Below are 21,063 nucleotides of genomic sequence, written 5' to 3'. Positions count from 1 at the left end.
CTGCTTCCAGAAGCCATTGAGGCATAGGAAGTATAAAACTTCCCTCACTGAGGCAATGTATCAGCTGCCCAAACCTCCTCCTCATCCGTCAAGCTTGTTGGCCTTTGACTCCACACAACATTGTTATCAATGATACTTCATAAACATCTGTTCTTGAGCTGTCCATTACTGCAATGGCAGACAGCAAATCTAATAGCACCAAAAAGGAATGACAGAAGACAATTTAACATGCAGTAGGGGTGGGAAACAACACAATAACCACCATCAGAGAACACCAAATCTTTCAGCATTTCAAAGCCTAGCTAAATTACTAGCACACAATTGGAAATTTCTTCTGTATTCATGATGTCATTGACAAATAAATCAATGAATGACTTAAATTATTACCCTACACAAAGTATATGATGTTGCCTATAAGTCAAAATAAGATTAAGTTGAATATGATGGTGAGTCACTTGCAGTGCAATTTAATACTTTTTATTTGTACAGGATAGTTAGAGTGCAGGTTTAGATCTAGTGCTATTTTAGCCCAATATTAATTTCCTCATTCACTCATTTGTTCACTCATTCACTGTTTCATTTATTCAACAAATATTTGAGTTCCCACTCTTCTAGGTGCTGAGGATGTACCAATGAATAAAACAGATCAAAATCCTTACCTACTAACACACCATTGTAAAGCAATTGTACTCCAATAAAGATGTTAAAACAATCTTTACCTTCATGGGGCTTATATTCTAGTGATAACAGAAAAATAAAATCAAACAAATAGTATATATAATGATAAGTGTTTTGAAGAGAGGTAAAAGCAGAGAATGGGAGTTGGAATGGAGGAGAGAGGTCTACAGTTTTAAATAAGGAGACAGAGAAACTTCTCTAATAAGTTGACAGGACTAGACAAGAGGTGAGATAAGAAAGAGAGGTTTGTGGGGGAACAACTTCTGAGGCAAGGTGAATGGTAATGCAAAGGCCCTGAGGCAGGAGTGAGCCTCCAGGTTAGAAGGAAAGCAGGGAGTCCAGTATGGCTGAGTTAGAATGAGATAGGGAAAATGAAACAGGATTCCATCCTAACTGTCATAAAACTAATTTTCTTCTCTACCTTGAGATCTTTGTAGCTGAAAATGGCCTGTAAAAGATAACATTCTCTTTTCCATATGCTTTTTGGCAAAGGTAAGTGTGTTCCAGGAAGCTGTTAGGGATGAACTTTACTCAAGAAGAGAGTTACTGTGTGCAGATGCAAGTTAAATTTACCATTAGTGAGACCATGTGTGAGCAAATTTCTTAAGTTTGGAGAGATTACATCAGTGAATATAGAGTTGTCCCAATTTCTTTTTTTTTTTTTTCTTTCTCCCTGCTTCCGATGGAGATTTGAAAGAATCAATCTGGAAATGTTCTCAGCAGGAGGCTGGAATAGTAGGCCTCTCATAGGAAGAAGTCTTTAGGGTGGCAACCTTTTTTGAGAAAAGGAGCTGTGTTTTGGCTCCCCAAAATCAAGAGGCTTCTGGAGCAGACCCTATGTGTAGGGAATGGGGGAGTGGGAAATGAAGGGAGTAAAAGCAGGATGTGGTGAAACATGTTGACGTGGGGGGCGGGCATTGTGGAAGGAGTATGATGTTTCTATGGTGATCCATAGACTGCAAACATTCATACCTTCCCTTCCTCAAATTTATGTATGTATTGTATGTATGTATATATGTATTTTCCCTCTAATTTTATTGAGATATAACTGACATACAGCACTATATAAGTTCAAGGTGTACAGCAAAATGATTTGACTCACATACATCATGAAATGACTACTACAATTAGTTTAGTGAACATGCATCTTCTCATATATATACAGAACAAAAGACATTTTTTCCTTGTGATGAGCACTCTTAGGATTTACTCTCTCAACAACTTTCTTATATAGCATACAGCAGTGTTAATGTTATTTATCATGTTGCACCTTATGTCCCTGATACTTGTTTATCTAACAACTGGAAGTTTGTACCTTTTGACTGACTTCATCCAATTCCCCCTCCTCCCACCCCTCACCTCTGGTAACCATGTATCTTCCTCAAATTGATTAACGATTGTGAGAACCCAAAAGTCAGTGTTGGGCTCTGTGTTCATTTGTTTCTTCTTCTCTATTTCTCTGAATTTTTATAGGCAGATAAAAATAACATGGCTAATCTTCATAATAATATTTACCTATTCTTTCTTTTTTCTTATTAGAAAAATGTATACCAAATGGACCTTCTAACAGAGTATATAAAAGAGTGATCCCAAAGAAGAAGAACAACAACTAAAAAGTTCAGCCATTTAAAGTTATGTGGACAAAATTTATATTCCTTTCAAGCACTTTAAGGTTAAGATTTTTCTACTCAATGTTCACTTTTCATTGTGAAAATTGCTCTTAGAAACAAGAACCATTTGGGAAACCAAAGTTGATTTTACCTCCTACTAACTGATATTCCCAGCCTTCTAGAATCCCTGCAGCCCTCTGCCCCCACACTCTTCAGCTTCTCTTAATGCTCCTTCTTGGAAATGGAAAAACATAACACCAAGTGTTCATTTTTCTGAAAATATATCTTCCTCATTTTAACTTCAAATCATTTTTTGAAGGTCTGGAGGATGCTGCATCAGCAATCAAAAAATCAAGAGTGTTAGAAAAACATTTTGTGAAGTACAGGACGAAGTAAAGTGAACACTCAGCAGGCACATTCCTGCCTTTCTGTGTCACAGTTTGCCAGCGTGTTGTGCACAAATATGATCCATGTGACTCCTCCACAGTCTGTGTGTGTTTGAAGCAGTACTGCTGGCATTCAGAGATGGGTTGTGCTACCTATTTTAGGCATAGGAAAGAACTAAGACATTTGTGTTTGAAAATACATGGGAAAAGCTATGTACTCTAGTCAACACCTGTGGCTTTATTTCAACTTCATTAGTTTCAACTCTTCATTGGTTTCAAAAATATGCATCCTTGATGGGATATTTCTAGCCCCTCTTATTCCTTGTCTTCATAAGATATGAATGTTCAAGTGATTTGACAGTGAGCAAAGATATTTTTAGAATTGATGGTCATATCAACATTTTTATTCAAACAGCTGTTAAAGAGACAAACCAGAAAGGAAAAATTATAGGTAAGTCAGCAGTAGCTAAGGAGATATGGAAACATTTACTCTCCAGCTCTTTCATTTTTAGCCTGCTAATTTTCAGGTGACTGTTTCTTATATATGACATTAATTCAAAAATTTTGGCTTACCAAGAATGTTGTGAGCATATTCTTGTGAGAAGTAACTGGTAAAAAAAGATGAAAAACAATTGACTGGAGATGGAGACACAGTGGCATAATACTTGTAAAATGGGGACAAAACTACTTAATTGATAATTTAATTGGAAATTATATGCGTTTTAACACCGGGCACTGTGAAAAGTTACAGTAAAGGTCAGACTCATATTTACAACTCTCTTCAGCATTTCCACTTGTATATTTCACAAACCACTCAAATTCAGCATGGACAAAGCTGAACAAATCATCACCTTCCTCAAACTTTGTCCTCATTCAGCACTTTATATATCCAATTATGCAAGCAAGAAACCTGGCAGTCATCCTTGACTCCTCTCTTTTCTCTCATACCCCACAACTAATTAGTCATAAAAGTCCTGCTGAAATATTATACAAAGAGTAATAGAATGGTTGCCAAGGAATAAGGAGAGGTGGAGGTGGGAAGAAATCACGGGAGGAGTACATGGAGCTATATAAAAGGGCCACATGAGGGATCCTTGTAGTGATGGAAGTGTTCTGTATCTTGATTGTACCAACATCAATATCCTAGTGGTAATGTTGTATTACAATTTTGCAACATGTTACCACTGAGGCAAATTGGGTGAAGTACACATAGAATTTTTCTGTATTATTTCTTATAATTGCATGTGAATATACAATTATCTCAAAATAAAAAGTTTAACTAAAAAAAATGTCCTGTCAATTTTTACACCTAAAACATCTCTCAAATCTTTCAAATATGTCTGCTTTTCTCATTCTCACTGCCACATCTTGGTCCTAGTTACCATGATTCCTTACCTAAACTGTGGAAATACTCATCTGACTTAGTTATCTCTAATCACAATAATCTTTAAAAACTGTCTTGGGGCTTCCCTGGTGGTACAGTGGTTAAGAATCCGCCTGCCAATGCAGGGGACACAGGTTCGAGCCCTGGTCCAGGAAGATCCCACATGCCACGGAGCAACTAAGCCCGTGCACCACAACTACTGAGCCTGTACTCTAGAGCCCGTGAGCCACAACTACTGAGCCTACGTGCCACAACTGCTGAAGCCCACGCACCTAGAGCCCATGCTCCACAATGAGAGAAGCCACTGCAATGAGAAGCCCACGCACTGCAACGAAGACTAGCCCCTGTTCGCTGCAACTAGAGAAAGCCCATGTGCAGCAACGAAGACCCAACACAGCCAAAATAAATAAATAAATAAATAAGTAAATAAATTTATTAAAAAAAAAACTGTCTTTGGATTCTGACATTATCTTTCTTAGAAATATGTAATTGCTTCCCATTGCTGTTAGGATGAAGATTAAAACCTTTCATATGGCCCTTATGTGCTCGTTTCATACCACTTTTCATCCACTCTGAATTGGACCCACATAGATTTTCAGTTCCTGCAATGAACTCTGTTCCTCCCCATCTCAGGACCTTCCCCCATGCTCTTCCCTCTGCTTGGAATTTTCTTTCTCCTTCTCCCCTTCTCAGATCCCAGTCTAGGGCAGATGCCCCTGTGATGCACTCTCTAAACATCTTTAGAGTATTGGTCAAAACTGTAATTAAATAGTTAATTTTGGAAGTAGTTTTTTTTGTTTGTTTGTTTTGTTTTTTTGCGGTACATGGGCCTCTCACTGTTGTGGCCTCTCCCGTTGCGGAGCACAGGCTCCGGACGTGCAGGCTCAGCGGCCATGGCTCATCGGCCCAGTCGCTTCGCGGCATGTGGGATCTTCCCAGACTGGGGCACGAACCCGTGTCCCCTGCATCGGCAGGCGAACTCTCAACCACTGTGCCACCAGGGAAGCCCTGGAAGTAGTTTTAACTGTCTTTCCCACAAGAGTACAGGATGTCCCCTACATAGAAACAAGTTCTGTTCCGAGAGTGCATTCGTAAGTCCAATTTAAGTCCAACAAAGTTAGCCTAGGTACCCAACTAACACAATAGGCTATGTAGTACTGTACTGTAATAGATTTATAATACTCTTCACACAAATAATACATAAAAAAACAAACACAAAAAATAAAGAAACCATTTCTAATCTTACAGTACAGTACCTTGAAAAGTACAGTACAACAGCTGGTGTACAGGCGCTGGCAGCGAGTGAACAGGCAAGAAGAGTTACTGACTGGAGGAGGGAGGGGAGGTGGGGGATGATAGAGCTGAAGGATCGTCAGCAATAGGAGATGGAGAGCAAGTTGCAATTTCACTGACACCTGACACTGATGGACACAAGTTCGCATCTTTGAAAGTTCACAACTTGAAGGTTCGAATGTAGGGGAATCACTGCATAAGTTCCAGGAAGGCCAGTACCATTTGTTTGTTTTTCACCGTCATATTCCCAAGTGCTGATCAAACACCATGTACATAGCAAATTGCTTAATATATATTTTTATTGAATGAATGTTGAGTGCTTTACAGTGAGGTGGCATCATTTAACTTACCTCAGATATTGTATTTTGACAAGTCCCATATATATTTTTTTAACTGCAATGTCTCAATAGTCAATCAGATATAGGTGACCAAAAGAATATAACCCAAGTGTATCCATTTGAAAAACACAGATATATCTATTTTCTAGATAATTTTCAAGGGTCTACCTTCATGTTTTTTGAAGGCATGACAGATATAGTAACTAAATCAGGGGGCAATTTTTAAATTTTCCCTTCCCCTCAAGACACAGGAGACACAGGAAAGTACAGATAAAGGCATGAAAGGCAGTTGTTTCCATGACCACCCATTAAAAGTATTTTTTTTGTTGTCCTTAGATCACTCAGATCATATTTAGTATATACTGAATCACATACATTGGTGTTATTATGTGAATTTCCTCTGATTTCCACTGAAAATTCCATGTAGCATCAACACATCATTGTAGGGCCACACTTTTAATGCATTTTTAAGTTGTATGATTTAGACCATGGACATAAGTGTGAAATTTGCATTTGCTGGTCTTTTCACCTCTCATGTCAGAGCCCTATTTTCTTTTGTCATTCCCATAGACAATTTCCATCAATGTAGCATCCTATGCTATAGTTCTATCTATATATTAACATACTAACTGATTTTTAAGGAGAAACTTCCTTCAATAGAATTTGCTTTTCAAATAGAACTCTTTTGGACGCAAAGGCTTCAAAATATAAAGAAATAAAATTGTAGGGATGAATGACTGCCATTAAAATTGATATTTTTGAGCTGTGGACTTTTATAAAACTTACTAATTCTCTAAAAATAACAAGAAGTGAAGTAGAAAGTAATATGCCAGAAATATTTGATGCTGGAAACTCAAAGCAACTCATGGAAGGCAATATTTTATCTGGCTTTTATATATTATGCATATCCATTTCCTTAAACTTTTTTTCAAGTCTTCCAAATATATTTTAAATGTAATATTCATTTTTAATACTAATTGTTGATATTTATATTATAGCAAAATGTATATTTGTTTGGGCAAATCTACATAACTTTGTTCAGTGCTCATTATCAGTTCTTACTATAACATTTTATCAAGATTTATTGTTTTCTTTCTTCATAAAAAATAGAACAGCTTCAATTACTTTTCAGGAAGAATACTTAGAGAATATACATCTCAAGTCTTTGCATATATGAAAATATCTTTGTGGATATGATAAAGAGCCAATAATTAGAAGTCTAGAAATAAACACACAGTCATCAATTTGGGAATTTCAATAGATGGGATGATTTTATCTTTTAAAGGGTTAAAGAAATTAAAATAATAAATTTCAAGTTACACTAAGGAATTCACTAATAAACAGTTACACACAGCCACTGGTGCTCACATTTCTTTAGCCAAAGCAAGTCATATATGTCCATCCCTAACTTCATGGGAGGTGGGCAAATGATATCCTAACTTAAGCCCAGAAAGAGAGGGAAACATAACTATTTGCAAACAAGTAATCACCATGTATGATAGAGAGCGAGATAGAAAGATAGATAGCTTATAAAAAAACTATATATATATATATATACACATATATATATATACGTATATATATGTGTATATATATATATACACACACACATATATATATATAAGAGATGTATTGCTAGGTTTATATATATCTATATATCTATATATCTATATATATATGTATGTAAGAGATGCATTGTTAGGTTTATCCTAGTGAAACATTCAAATAAGTGACCCCATAAACTTCTAGAGGGAAAGACTTTACTTTCAAAAGAATAAAATCAACTTCTATACACACTTCTCTACAATACGACATATTATAAAACAATAGAGCAACATCCATCAGAATTAAGAGAAATGATTACTTAAATATTTTCACTGGATTAATCTGTAACATATTGTTTTGCACTTTGTCCCACATTTCCTGTTTTTCTTTTTTCCTCCTCATTTCCTTCTTTTAGATTTATTTTTTCTCCTTCCATTTTTTCCTCATCACCATCTTGAAATACATATTTCTATTTTATTATTTGTGTTTATCCTAGAGTTTTTATAAAACCTAGGATTTGAGATAATTGTAAGAAATAATACAAAGATTGTAGGAAATAATAGAAAGATATTCCATGTTCACTTATCCATTTCCCCGCAATGGTGGTGTCTTGAAGAACTATAATACAATATCAAGACCAAGATTCTGACAATGATACAGTCAAGGTGTAGAGCAGTTCATCACTGCAAAGATTCCTCCTGTTCTCCTTTTATAGCCACATCCACCTCCTTTCCCACTTGCCTCCATCCCTGGCAACCACCTACCTGTTATCTATGTCTATAACCTTATCATTTCAAAAATGTTATATACATGGAATTACAGTGTGTGACCTTTAAGGATTGACTTTTTATACTCAACATAATTCCCTGGAGATTCTTCCAGGTCGTTGAATGTATGAATTTCTTCATATTGCTGAGTAGAATTTCATGGCATAAATATACCACAGTTTGGTCATTAATCTGTTGAAGGACATCTGGGTTTTTTTCCAGTTTTTAATTGTTAGGAATAAGGCTATGATAAAAATTTGTGTACAGGTTTTTTTGTGTTAACCTAAATTTATATTTGTCTAGGATTAATGCATAAGGGGTACACTTGCTGAGTTGTATGGTAGTTGCATGTTTAGTTTCATAAGAAATAGCTGAACTGTTTTCCACAGTGCTTGCCCTATTTTATATTCCAAGTGTAGTTTCTTCATGTTCTAGCCATCTTTAAGTGTTATCATTATTATTTTACCCATTCTTACAAGTGTGTAATGATATATCATTGTGACTTTAATTTGCCTTTCCTTAATGGCTAATGATATTGAGCATTTTTTTTTATTAATAGAATTTATTTTTGTAGAGCAGTTTTAGATTCACAGCAAAATTGAGTGAAAGGATACAGGAACTTCCCATATATCCCTGCCTCTACACATACATAGCCTCCTCCACCATCAACATCCCCCATCAGAGTGGTACATTTATTACAATTGATGAATCTACATTGTATGGATTTTGACAAATGTATAATGATATGTATTCACCATTACAGTATCACACAGAGTAGTTTCATTGCCCTAAAAATCATTTGTGTTCCACCTATTTATCCCTTCCCTCCCTCCAGTCCTTGGAAACCACTGATCTTTTTACTGTCTCCATAGCTTTGACTTTTCCAGAATGTCATAGAGTTGGAATCATACAGTATATAGCCTTTTCAGATTGGCTTCTTTCACTAAGTAATACACACTTAAGTTTCCCCCATGTCTTTCATGGCTTCATAGCTCATTTCTTTTTAATGTTAAATAATATTCATCATCTGGATGTACCACAGTTCATTTATCCATTTACTTACTGAGGGACATTGTGCTTGCTTCCAAGTTTTGGCAATTAATAATAAAGCTGCTATAAACATCTGTGTGTTGGTTTTGTGTGGACATAGTTTTCAACTCCTTTGAGTAAATACCAAGGAGTATAATTGTTATACTGTATGGTAAGAGTATGTTTAGTTTTATAAGAAACTGCCAAACTGTCTTCCAAAGTGGCTGTATCATCTTGAATTCCCACCAGCAATGAATGAGAGTTCCTATTGCTTCAAATCCTCATCAGCATTTGGTGTTGTCAGTGTTCTGGATTTTGGCCATTGTTACACATGCGTAGTGGTATCTTATTGTTGTTTTAATTTACATTTCCCTTATGACATTTGAGGTGGAACATTTTTTTATATGCTTGTTTGCCATCTGTATATTCTTTTTTGGTGAAATGTCTGTTCATGTCTTTTGCCTATTTTCTAGTTGAATTGTTTGGTTTTTTATTGTTGAATTTTGAGAGTTCTTTATATAGTCTAGATAGTAGTCCTTTGTTGAAAACGTGGTTTGCAAGTATTTGCTCCCATTCTGTAACTTGTTTTTATGTGTTCTTAGTGAAGTCTTTTGCAGAGCAAACATTTTTTTTTTTAATTTCGATGAAGTCCAATTTATTGATTTTTAAAAAATGGATTCTACTTTTGATGTCAAGTCTAAGAACTTTTAGATTCATCCTGAATCCTAGAGATTTTTCTCCTATGATTTTTCTAAAAGTTTTATAGTTTGACATTTTACATATGTTTGTGATCAATTTTGTGTTCAATTTTGTGTAAGATGTGAGGTTTAGGTCAAGGTTCATCTTTTTTGCCTAAGGATGTCCAGTTGCTCTGTCACAATTTATCAAAAAGACCATCCTTCCTCCATTTCATTGCTTTTCACCTTTGTAAAAAGTCAGGTGGGCATATTTGTGTGGTTCTGTTTCTAGTTCTCTATTCTGATCCATTGATCTCTGTGTTTATCTTTCTGCCAACACTGCATAGTCTTGATTACTATTTATATACATATATACATTATATCAACTTTCTCTTCCTCTCCCTTTCACACACTCTCTCTCTCTCTCTCTCTCTCTCTCTCATATATACATACATACATACACACACATATATATAAAGAACATGTAATGCTGGATGAAAGATAAATATATATTTTATATATATATATATATATATATATATATTGCTCTGATGTCAACTTTATCAGGTATAATATAGACATTCCTGCTTTCTTTTGATTAATTTTATATGGTATATCTTTTTTTATCCTTTTAAATTCAACCTACCTATGTCATATTTGAAGTGAGTTTCATATACAGTTGACACTTGAACAATGTGGAGGTTAGGGGTGCCTGTCTCCTGTGCAGTCAAAAAGCTGCATATAACTTTATAGTCTTCCCTCTGTATCTGAAATTCTGCATCCATGGATTCATCCATCTGCAGACTGTGTAGTACTATAGTATTGAAAAAAAATTGAGTAAAAGTCGATCTGTGCAGTTCAAACCTGTGTTGTTCAGGGGTCAACTGTATTCATCATATTGTGGTATCATGTTTTTTTAATCCACTTTGCCAATATCTCCTTTTCCTTGATGTATTTAGACCATTTATATTTAAGGTAATTATTGATATATTAGGGCTTAACTCTGCCATTTTATTTTTTGTTTTATGTTTGGCTCCTTTGTTTCTTTATTCTTACCTTCCTTTTGGTTATTTGTTTATTTATCTTTTTTTCCCTTTGGGTTATTTGAACATTTGTTTTAGGATTCTATCTTGACTTATTAGTAGTTTTATTGAATATATCATCTTCTTAGTTATGATGATATAATTATCATCTATATTGCCTCCAAGTGAATATATAAGATCAATTCCCTACTGGGCCACATTGCCATTAGGGAGTGTGGAAGTGGAGGACTAACCTACACCATTTTGTTGCTGCAGGGTGGGTAGCAGACGCTCAGCTACCCACTAGACCTCAGTAACACCAGGGGAGGGGAGTAAGTGGAAGTAGAGTACCAACTAGCTACACTCCTCATAACTTCCAATGACTTAATGTCATATTGGGTGGAGACTTAACTCCCCATGGAGCCTCCTGACCCTAAGGCAAGGGGAGAGCAGAATGTCACCAAGCCAATCTCCTGTTATTGGACCAACTTGTTGGTGTAGGGTGGAACTGGAAGCTCATATTACCATTGGATCCTAGTGACAAATGAGGGGGGAGGCAGGTGGCATGTCAACTAGCCCTGTTTTACATCACCCCCTTCAGTCTTGTTGCTGCTGGGTAAGTGTGGTTGTTCAGCTTCCCAATGGACTTCATTGATCTCTGAGGTTGGGGCAAAGTGGAGTGCTTACTAGCATTGACTTGCACCACTTTGTTCAGTCTCATGACTTCTGGGTAGCAGTGGAGACTCAGCTCACCATTAGAGCACATGGACACTACCCTTGGGGGGTTTGGGAGCACTATCTGATTCTCCTGAGAAGGAATGGAAGATCATTCCTCTGTTTGACCTGCCAATACCACCTGTCAAGGTGCCAATACCACCTGTTTCCATTAACAGTGTAAGGAAGATTAGCTCCTTGTTAGGCTCCACCAACAACACCCAGCAGGGGAATCGAAGCATGCTGTCTGCTCCAACAGGGCTGAAAGATGGGATGAAGATCAATTCCTCACTTGGCCCTGCTGAAACTACAGTAGGGGTGGGTGATGGGGGAGTACTTCCTATTGGTGTTTGACTGGAGTAGGGTGGTGTGATGGACTGAATTATATCCCCCTCCCCCTCCAAATTCATGTGTTGAAGCTCTAACCACCAATATGATTGTATTTGGAGATAGAGCTTTTAAGGAGGTAATTAATAATGAGGTCATAAGGATGAGGCCCTAATTGGTAGGACTGGTGTCTTTATAAGAAGAAGAAGAGAGACCAGAGATCTCTGGTCATGTGAGGATATAGCCAGAAGGCAGCTGTCAATCCAGGAGGAGAGGCCTCACGGGAAAACAATCCTGACCTATGATCTTGGACTTCTAGCCTCTAGACTGTGATAGAAAATATATTTCTCTTTTTTAAACCATGCAGTCTGTAGTATTTTGTTATGGTAGGGTGTTCTATATATTTCAATTAGATCCTGTTTACTGGTTATATTATTCAGTTCTATATGCTTGTTGATTTTCTGTCTGATAGTTCTATCAGTTAGGATGCTGAAGTCCCCAACTATAATTATAGATTTGTCTTTTCTTCCTGTCAGTGCTATCAGCTTTTGTTTCATGTGTTATGGCAACCCAGGGCAGACTTTTATAGGCAGATACAGCCAAAATGTTTTCCAGTTGTTAGGCCACCATTTCCTAGTCCTTTGGTTACATAGAGCAGGTTTTTCTTGGAGCTTTTCTTTTCCTGTGCCTGTTGGTATTTCTGGGTTGGGGGCTTCTGTAGTACGCTGTCTGGTATATATGGGGGATAATAAAGAGACCCAGAGAACTCACCACTGTATCCTTTCTCATGTTCTGAGGTCCCTAGGCAGCTCGTCTTCTTTCCATCTGTCAGGGATTTCCTAGGCTGGTTTGTTGTGTTATGTCCAGTGTAATTTTAGTTATAAAGGGAAGGACCTGGAAGGAATATGGCTGCTCTATCTTGGTGATAGCTATAGTATGTTTCACTAATGTTATCAAAATCTAAAATTAATAAGTATATTTATCCTTCTCCCAAACATTGCAAGGACATCGAAGACTTTAACTATGATCATTTTACTTTCAGTTCTTTATTTTATTGGTTTAGAAATATTAAACTTATAATTTCTGTCTTATAATTGCAATATCTAAACTTTTTGATGGTCTAAAGTCATTGTCATTGGTTATTGCCGACTGCCACTCAATTCATTGCTTTTGTGTGTGTGTATAGTCAGAGAAGTGTTTGTTTTATTTATGCAAAAATGTTAACAATGTTCATCTCTGAGTGATGAATTTATGGATAATTTTATACTACATTTTTATACATTTTATTATTTTCCAAATTTCCTACTATAAGTATAGATTACGTTTATAGTCATATAAAACCATAAATCTTTTTCTTTTGAAGCTAACATTTCTCATTAGAAAGCTAAGCTTATTGAATATGCCATATATCCACTCAATTAAGTGAAAATGATTTTAATTAAACAAATCATTAACTTGGAGAATAAATCTGTATATGAAAGTACAATTAATTAATTTGCTAATTTTTTAACCTGTTGTGGTCATTACCCTATGTTTTCCTTGGTGAGGTTGTCTATAATGAGCCAATATGCAAATATTTTCTCTCCCATAATTGTGGTTAAATCGGGACAACTAATGTCAATAAAATAAATGTTTAATTTAAAATGTATTTGAAAGAAGAGCCCCAGTCTGGCTGGATTTGTTAGTTTTGTGTCAGATGGTGAAGAGACCTGTAAACAGAAATGCTGGAGAGGTTTGAGGGAAGAACACAGGATATTGGTGGGAAGATGATAAGAATCTTTATGGTAGTTACTGGTAGAAATGTTAGAAACACTGCTGTGGAACAATATAGCCAGACAGAAAAATACCATATCTTTAGAAATCCTCAAGGAGTGAGCTTTTTCTGCCTCCTTTAATATTATCATTTGGAGTTGAACAACCTAATTAGGCCTTATCACATTTCTGTAGGGTGAGTATGGATTTGGTGTAAGCCATATCCACAAAGGCTTCCACATTAGTTGGCCAGTCAATAGCATGTGAACCTGAGGCAGCTTCTTTGATCTTTGCTTTTCTGCCTACTGCTAGTGATCCCTTAGGCTGGCGTGCTTAGTGGTCAGCTCTCTTGTTTTTTTCCCCATCTTTCTATGGCACGATATTGAATCTCAAATTTTTTCTATTTTTTTTTAATTTTGGGGGGCTCTGTTAAAAGATAGATGGTGCCATTCCATTCTCCTCATACTATTATATCATTGAAATCTTTTTTAACATTTAAAATGAATTTAGGATTGCATCAAAGTAGCTAGACAGGGCAAAATAATCTGTGAATACATATAAAGTTCTTTACAGGGACTGGTATTTAGTAGATGTTCAACAAATACTCCCATCTGTCTTGATTAAACTTCTAGAGAGAAGAAATGTCCTCTAAGCTATTTAATTTACTTTTTAATTCAACAAATGTTTTAATTCAACAAATATTATATTGTCTGCATAGTTTATTTTCTGTTCATTATTTTTTTCTGCTATTTTTATGATTAGCAGACTAGACGTGTCATTACCCATAATGTAGAAATATGATGATAGTGCACATATATCCATTGTGCAAAAAATGAAGCAGTGCGGTATAGGACAATAAATGCTTGTCTTTGAAGACCTATGTGATTATCTGGCCTGCTCCACTTTATAGTTGAATGACCATAAATCAATCACTTATTCCCTTTGAATCTCAGCTCATGTACAAAAATGGAGCCAATGATACAGACATTGACTGTCTAATAGAATTGTTACACATAGCAATTTACAAAACATTTAAAAAATATGTGCCAAGATTTTAAAGTGCTATATAAATGTGTTGTGTATCTAAATATATTAGCTACTCACTTAATTTTAAAGGTTTCATTTTATGCTGAGGTCAAAGTTCTTTGAAAATGTTCCACACAATATTTATAGTGTACAATAAGTGTAAATGATTACTTTTTTATAGGTGAGGAACTTTAGTCAGAGAAATTAAGCAGGAGGATAAACTGAGAATAGAATTTCAGTCTCGTTCTCAATCTGATATTTTTATGTGGTAGGTCATATCTTCACCTGTTTCTGAAAACTAAAATTAATGAAAATGTCTTAATGAATAATGAAATGAAAATAACAAGTTATAGAATGTTCAGCTGTAGAGTTTGTGAAACTGTATAGTAACCTCACTGATAGGCAAACACATCTTGTCCAAGAGTGTACGTTTCAGTTCAGAGTTCATAAATGAGAAAGCTTAATTTAAAATGTGGTCAAATATATAGTACAGTACAGAATCTTGTCCCCTTCTCAGATAGTAGGGTATAGATTATATGAAATTAAGAGTTCTTTCCTATTTTAAATTCAATCACCAAGCAATTTATAGAAGCTTAGTTTAATCTGGAAGTATCAAAAACCTAATACAGTTGAAGTACCTATTAAACAATTTAAGACATCTGTTATCATAAATGATATTAAAGTAATGAAGAGGTCAAAAAATCATTTGATAGTTGTTTCTTTGAGACCAAATCCACATACCACAAAGCTGATCAGTAAAGGAACAACCAAGAGGATTGTCTGTGCTTTGTAGATGTTCTGACCACAGTATTCTTTTTTAGATTTAATCTCATTGGCAAAACACAATACAGTAGCTGCTTTAGTTACAATGAATTTTGGTTATGTCACTTTGAATCACACTCTAATCACAGAAAATGAAGACAATGAAAAAAAAAGCCTGTGTTCATTTCAAATATATTCATGAGCCATAGACCCAGGGCATTGTTTTCCTGATCATATCCCCAAAGATGTCAGTCAGGCCTTTTCAAATCCAGCCATCTCTTTTGTCAATAAGTCTGCTTAAGAGATGAGATGATTTTGATTCAAATTCAGTATCAAAATATCAAGCCCAACACAGTAATCTCAAACATTACCTCTGCATTACCTCTAACTCAATATGCAGAAAACACTTACCCTCTGACATTTCAGAGTAATAAATCAGCACCATCTGTCCCTGGGCTCTGCTTCTTCTCTCCTCCTTACACTCTGCTCAAGGGCATTCATCATGTTCCTTCCATTAGTGCACACCATAAAGATGTGTTGTTCTGACATCTGTATAGCAGCCAAAGTTACACTGCAGGGATGCCAAAATACCTTATCATATTGTCATGAATGCCAGCCCCTTTTTTCCCCATTGAAAAGCTCTTTTGCTGTCTGGAGAAAAATGGCTGCACATAAATTTACCATTATTGGTTGCATTTTGTTTGAGAAGAACCCAATGTCAATTACATTACTGCTTGATCTTAGAGTGATTTCAAACATCAGATAGTGAGCATGAGAATGGAGAAATATAATCCTGTCTTCAAATATGACAATGCCCCAAATTGTAACTAATTTGACAGCTTCTGAATATAGGGTTTATATACTGCAGATTAGTTTTGTTCCTCGCAGAAAAAAAGTGTATTATGGTACACAGATTTAACAATTGTGACTCCACTAATCCTAAATGACCTTGAAAATTGTTGCTATGTGGTGATTTATATTTTATAATCATATTCAATAACTCTGCTTTAGAGGAGAGAGTTAACATAGCATGCAGCCTATGTTTCTCTAGTCACCATTCCATCTTCTATAACACTTCAGAGGTGAGACAAACTTTATTCCTCTGAGAAAATGCTTCCTCCCAGGATGTGATGCAATTGAAGAATAAGTAAATGGGACTAAAAGTGGTGATATACATGGTTTTCAGGATTCCCTTACAATACTTCCAAATAAGAACATTTGGGATGGTTTTATGGAAGGAGCAGAGGCAAATAGTTAGGAATCTTCACTTGTTATCCCATATTTAATTCTCCCAAAAGTTCTGTTTTATGGGAAGAAACAGTCTCAGAGAAGATGAGCAATTGAGTAACTTTTCTGAGCCACATATTCCCCATTTGGATAAAAGATTAGATACCTCTAAGACATCTAATAGTTATGGCAGTCTGTGATTCTTACTTATTCCCACCACACCCCCTTTCAGGATCTGCCACACCTCAGATTCCAGAATACTACAGAGGTTGTTGTTATGTGTGTTTAGGGGTAGTGGTTGTGCAGGGAAGGGGAGGGGTATATGAGACCCATGAATCTTGCTTTTTGTCTTCTTCTAACTTTGATGCTTTAGCTCATGCCTTGCACCTCAGTATCCCCAATCACTGGATTTACTGCCTGGAATACAAGTTCCCTAGTGTCTAGGTCTCCTGCCAGTGGACTTGTTGCCTTTTAAGTGCTTCTAAAATACTTAAACAATATTTTTTTCAATGTCATGTCTTCCTGAATTCCCATTACTTAGTTATCCTCTGCTTTCCATGCTGGCCTGATTTCCAGATTTCAAATCTTCCTTTAGATTTATAATCCAGTGTTCTGAACCATATGTTTGAAGTAAACAAACCCTAATATTACCGTGTTGTCTGGATTTTTTTCATCTTGCAGTTTTACCTCAACTTTTCCCAGTTTTGCCTTTCTTAACTGCAGTCTGATTCCCAACTTTGACAAAGTTAGTGATCGAAGTGCACATTTTTTCTGATCTTAATATTGATTGGTGCATGTATGAGTGTGTTGTTAACGAGGAAAAAAACCCCCACTCTTCCTAATGTCCACCCTTCTTTATCTTCTTTATTACATTATCCTAAAAGATCTGTTTTTTAGGAATGATTCTGTTTGGGTTGTTGGAACTATAGAGACCTATGAACCACTTCTGCAACGCTTAGGTGATTGTCTCATTAGAAACACAAAAGACCAGGTAAGGTAAAAGAGAAGAAAATGTACCATGCCAATATTTTTTTTAAAAATCACAAATAGAAAACCAAATATTTTACTTTTTCTGAAGGCTAAAACATAGTTATCATTAAGTTAGAATTTTTCTTGATTAGGTTATAAGTGGAACACTATAGAAGGATGAATGAGTTCACATTACAAGTCATTTTACTCTTGCAATTTGGATGTAAAATATAGTTTACATTTAAATTGTAAAATGAAAAATGTGTCAGGCAACTTAGAGAAGTATATGGCACTTATATTGCAAGTCCCTTAATATGACCATTTAGTTTATATGACCACCTGTAGTGCCTATTCAATGTGAGGATAAGTTTTAATTGAGGTATGACAAAAAAATGTTTTTGGGAGAAAATGAATTACATGGACAAAAATATGTTTAATCAAAATAACATCAGTGGATTCCACCTAGGAACATTATCTTTACTTGTGATTATATTATTCTGGAAAATAAATGATAAAATTGAGAATTGTGACCAAAATTACAAAACACAAGATGTTTTAAGAATAAAGGCATTCTTTTTCTTTAGGGGTTTACACAACCATTTTGTCTCATTATGCCTTATTGGTGTAAACCCCTGAAACAAAACTGCATGTATTATTAAAAATGGCCACCAGAAATCCCTGGCCAACCAGCATCCTCCTTGCAATTTCTGTATCACCCTTATTTAACTAACAGTTACAGTGGCATTTATCTTTTCCTAGTCTAGGAATGCAAGCATTGCTATCTACAATATTTTTATTTAAACTATTATAAAAAGCATATCTTTGTCATATTTAATATCTTTTGTGCTACCAACAAGAAAGACTATTTTCTTTTAGATCAAAGAGTCTTTATAATAATCTTCTATAAAAACAAAAAAGCAAAATCAATTCTGTGATGTGAGAGCATATTTTTTTCCATTATACTCCAACTCTAAAAACTGATCAAAATTATAGCAAAGAAGCCATTTTCCCAGGTTTGAGTTTATATTTTAGAAATACATACACACACACGTCTCCTAACTTGATTTTTTTTTTTTTTTTTTTTTTTTTTGCTGGTACGCGGGCCTCTCACTGTTGTGGCCTCTCCCGTTGCGGAGCACAGGCTCCGGACGCGCAGGCTCAGCGGCCATGGCTCACGGGCCCAGCCGCTCCGCGGCATGTGGGATCTTCCCGGACCGGGGCACGAACCCGTGTCCCCTGCATCGGCAGACGGACTCTCAACCACTGCGCCACCAGGGAAACCCTCCTAACTTGATTTTAAAATGAGGTTGAGTCTTCCAATATACACTATGTGGGTTTAGGCAATTGCCCATATCAAATTTGTGAAATGTATTGATTTTTAATGAAAATATATTGAAAGGGTGGGAATACCATAACATTTCAACTATCTTGCCTATAACCAAATAAAGTGAAGTGTGTTTGTTTTTAAATTTACTCTTAGCTTATCAGTGCTGTTGTCAAAAAGAAGGCATAGTCTCAGGCAGAATACAGGTGTCAACATTTTTGGATTTCATTTTCTCTAAATAGGCTTCTTTTTGAATAAGATTGCATTCAAAGGCTGTCTTTCAAGACAGTTCTATTTCTCTTTGAAGTGAGAATTTTCTGTTCCTACGTTTGCATTTTTAAAAGTATTTTAGAAGGAAAAGATGTCACCTCAAATCAGTGACGCAACACTTACTAACTTGAAAATTTAAAGTCAACCATGGTACTCTATAATTAATATACTTCAAAATTTCCTTCAACTACTCTTCAGCGTGGCATTCTGATAAACAAATCCTTTGAAAACTCACAGCCAAGAGTAAGAGTAGAATAATTATTTGGATCTTGTGAACAGAATTAGAGAAAAGGAAAAACACTTTTATCACTCTTCTGAAAATAACTGATCAGATAGGCCTGATTTTTTCTTCATAAGTACAAAAGGCCTGGGATTCCTGATATCCATTCCATTTCACAGTTCTGGCACCATGTTTATATTTAAGTTTCTCTGGTAAAATGTTTTCAAAATCATGGTAGCAAATAATTCTGCTTTTGTTTTTTTGTTTGTCTGTTTTTTGACGAGTCTTCCTGAAAAATCTGTTTTTACATACATATGTTTCAAGAGAAAATTAAAGACATTTTAAGGGCTTTGCAGGGAAATGTAGAAAAAATGTTAGTAGAGATGACAAGTCTATTAACATTACGACCTTTCTTTTGATGTTTTCTTAATTTCTGCCCATGAAGGAATTTAGAATATGTCACCTCAAAATATGCCACTATAGCATGTTGATCATTTTGAATTAATAGCAGATGCAAGAACAGCACTCTGACTCTACTTTTGATTCCTGAAAGCAGGGGATGAAATTCTTATATGAGACATATCCTCTCTATACTAGAAGGAAAGAAACATTCTTTTTTTTTTAATTTTGTATTAATTTGTATTAGAGTATAGTTCCTTTCTTATCAAGGATGAAAAATAGAGACCAAGAGAATTCTATACAAAGAGACCTTGTTAAAATAAATCTTATCTTCCTTCAGCCTCCCCACATAATTTAACTACTTTTCCACAATTGCCTCTCGCACTTCAACCCACTACAGAAGCATGTAGGTTTGACATTTCTTTGGGTCTTCATTCCTTATAAGGGCCCCCGTCTCACATAAACTTAATATAAATGTATATGCTTTCCTCTTGTTGACCTGTCCTATGTCAGTTTATTTCTCAGGCTCAGCCAAAAAACTCTAAGAGGGCAGGGGTAAAAATTTGCCTCCCCTATACCCATGTAAGAATGTAAAGAGAAGAAGACTAATAATTATTAATTAAATATTGTCAAAGCATGTGAGGGGAAAATATCTGTGAAAAAACAGGCTCTTTTCTATTTTTTTCTTTAGTTTTCCAGTCTAGTGGCTCTATTACATCCCTGGCAATAATCAAGCCAGGGTTCCTGAAAAAAATGGGTCTCTTTTGGCCTGTAAGGCAAATGTATGTAACTGCTCACCTGTTCTAACAAGACTGCTACTTGGTAAGTTTAGTTTAATCTTTAATGGATAGTATTTATTATTTTTCCTTTTCTGCTAGCTCTTTGTGCAGCTATGTAGCCATTTACTTTCTCTTTGTGTGAGTTCATACGTTTATAAAATCTGATACCTTCCTCTCAGATGTCTTAACAAGTGGAATGCTTGTGAAATGCTTGGAAAGTTGTGAAAGCTACTTCCTATTTAGAACATGTAATAACCAGCATCTTTCTGCTTTGAGAAATTAAAATACTTAGTCAAGATTGTAGTAAGAAAAATCCTCTTAGATTGTAGTACTATCACCTAAGTAAGGGTCAGCAAACTATGGCCCACATGCCAAATCTTCTCTGAAACCAGTTCTTGTAAATAAAGTTTTATTGGAACACAGTCACACTCATTTGTTTATATACTATCTATTGCTGCTTTCACACTGCAACAACAGAGTTGAGTAGTTGAAATAGACTGTAGGTTCTGTAAAGTCTAAAATATTTACTAATTGGCCCTTTATAGAAAAAAAATTGCTAACTGCT

The 21,063-nt window shown here is 35.6% G+C and overlaps 1 pseudogene; it reads right to left on the bottom strand.

Annotated features, from left to right (window-relative positions):
* The window catches only part of LOC137217250 (protein N-lysine methyltransferase METTL21D pseudogene), a 128,812-nt pseudogene extending 116,959 nt beyond the window's left edge, over positions 1 to 11,853 (bottom strand).
* Positions 11,854 to 21,063: the final 9,210 nt, after the last annotated feature.

The sequence above is a fragment of the Pseudorca crassidens genome, chromosome X (genome assembly GCF_039906515.1).
Source record: "Pseudorca crassidens isolate mPseCra1 chromosome X, mPseCra1.hap1, whole genome shotgun sequence".
NCBI lineage: Eukaryota > Metazoa > Chordata > Mammalia > Artiodactyla > Delphinidae > Pseudorca > Pseudorca crassidens.
The sequence above is the reverse complement of the archived record's forward strand: the minus strand, read 5'-3'. Positions and strand labels throughout refer to the sequence as shown.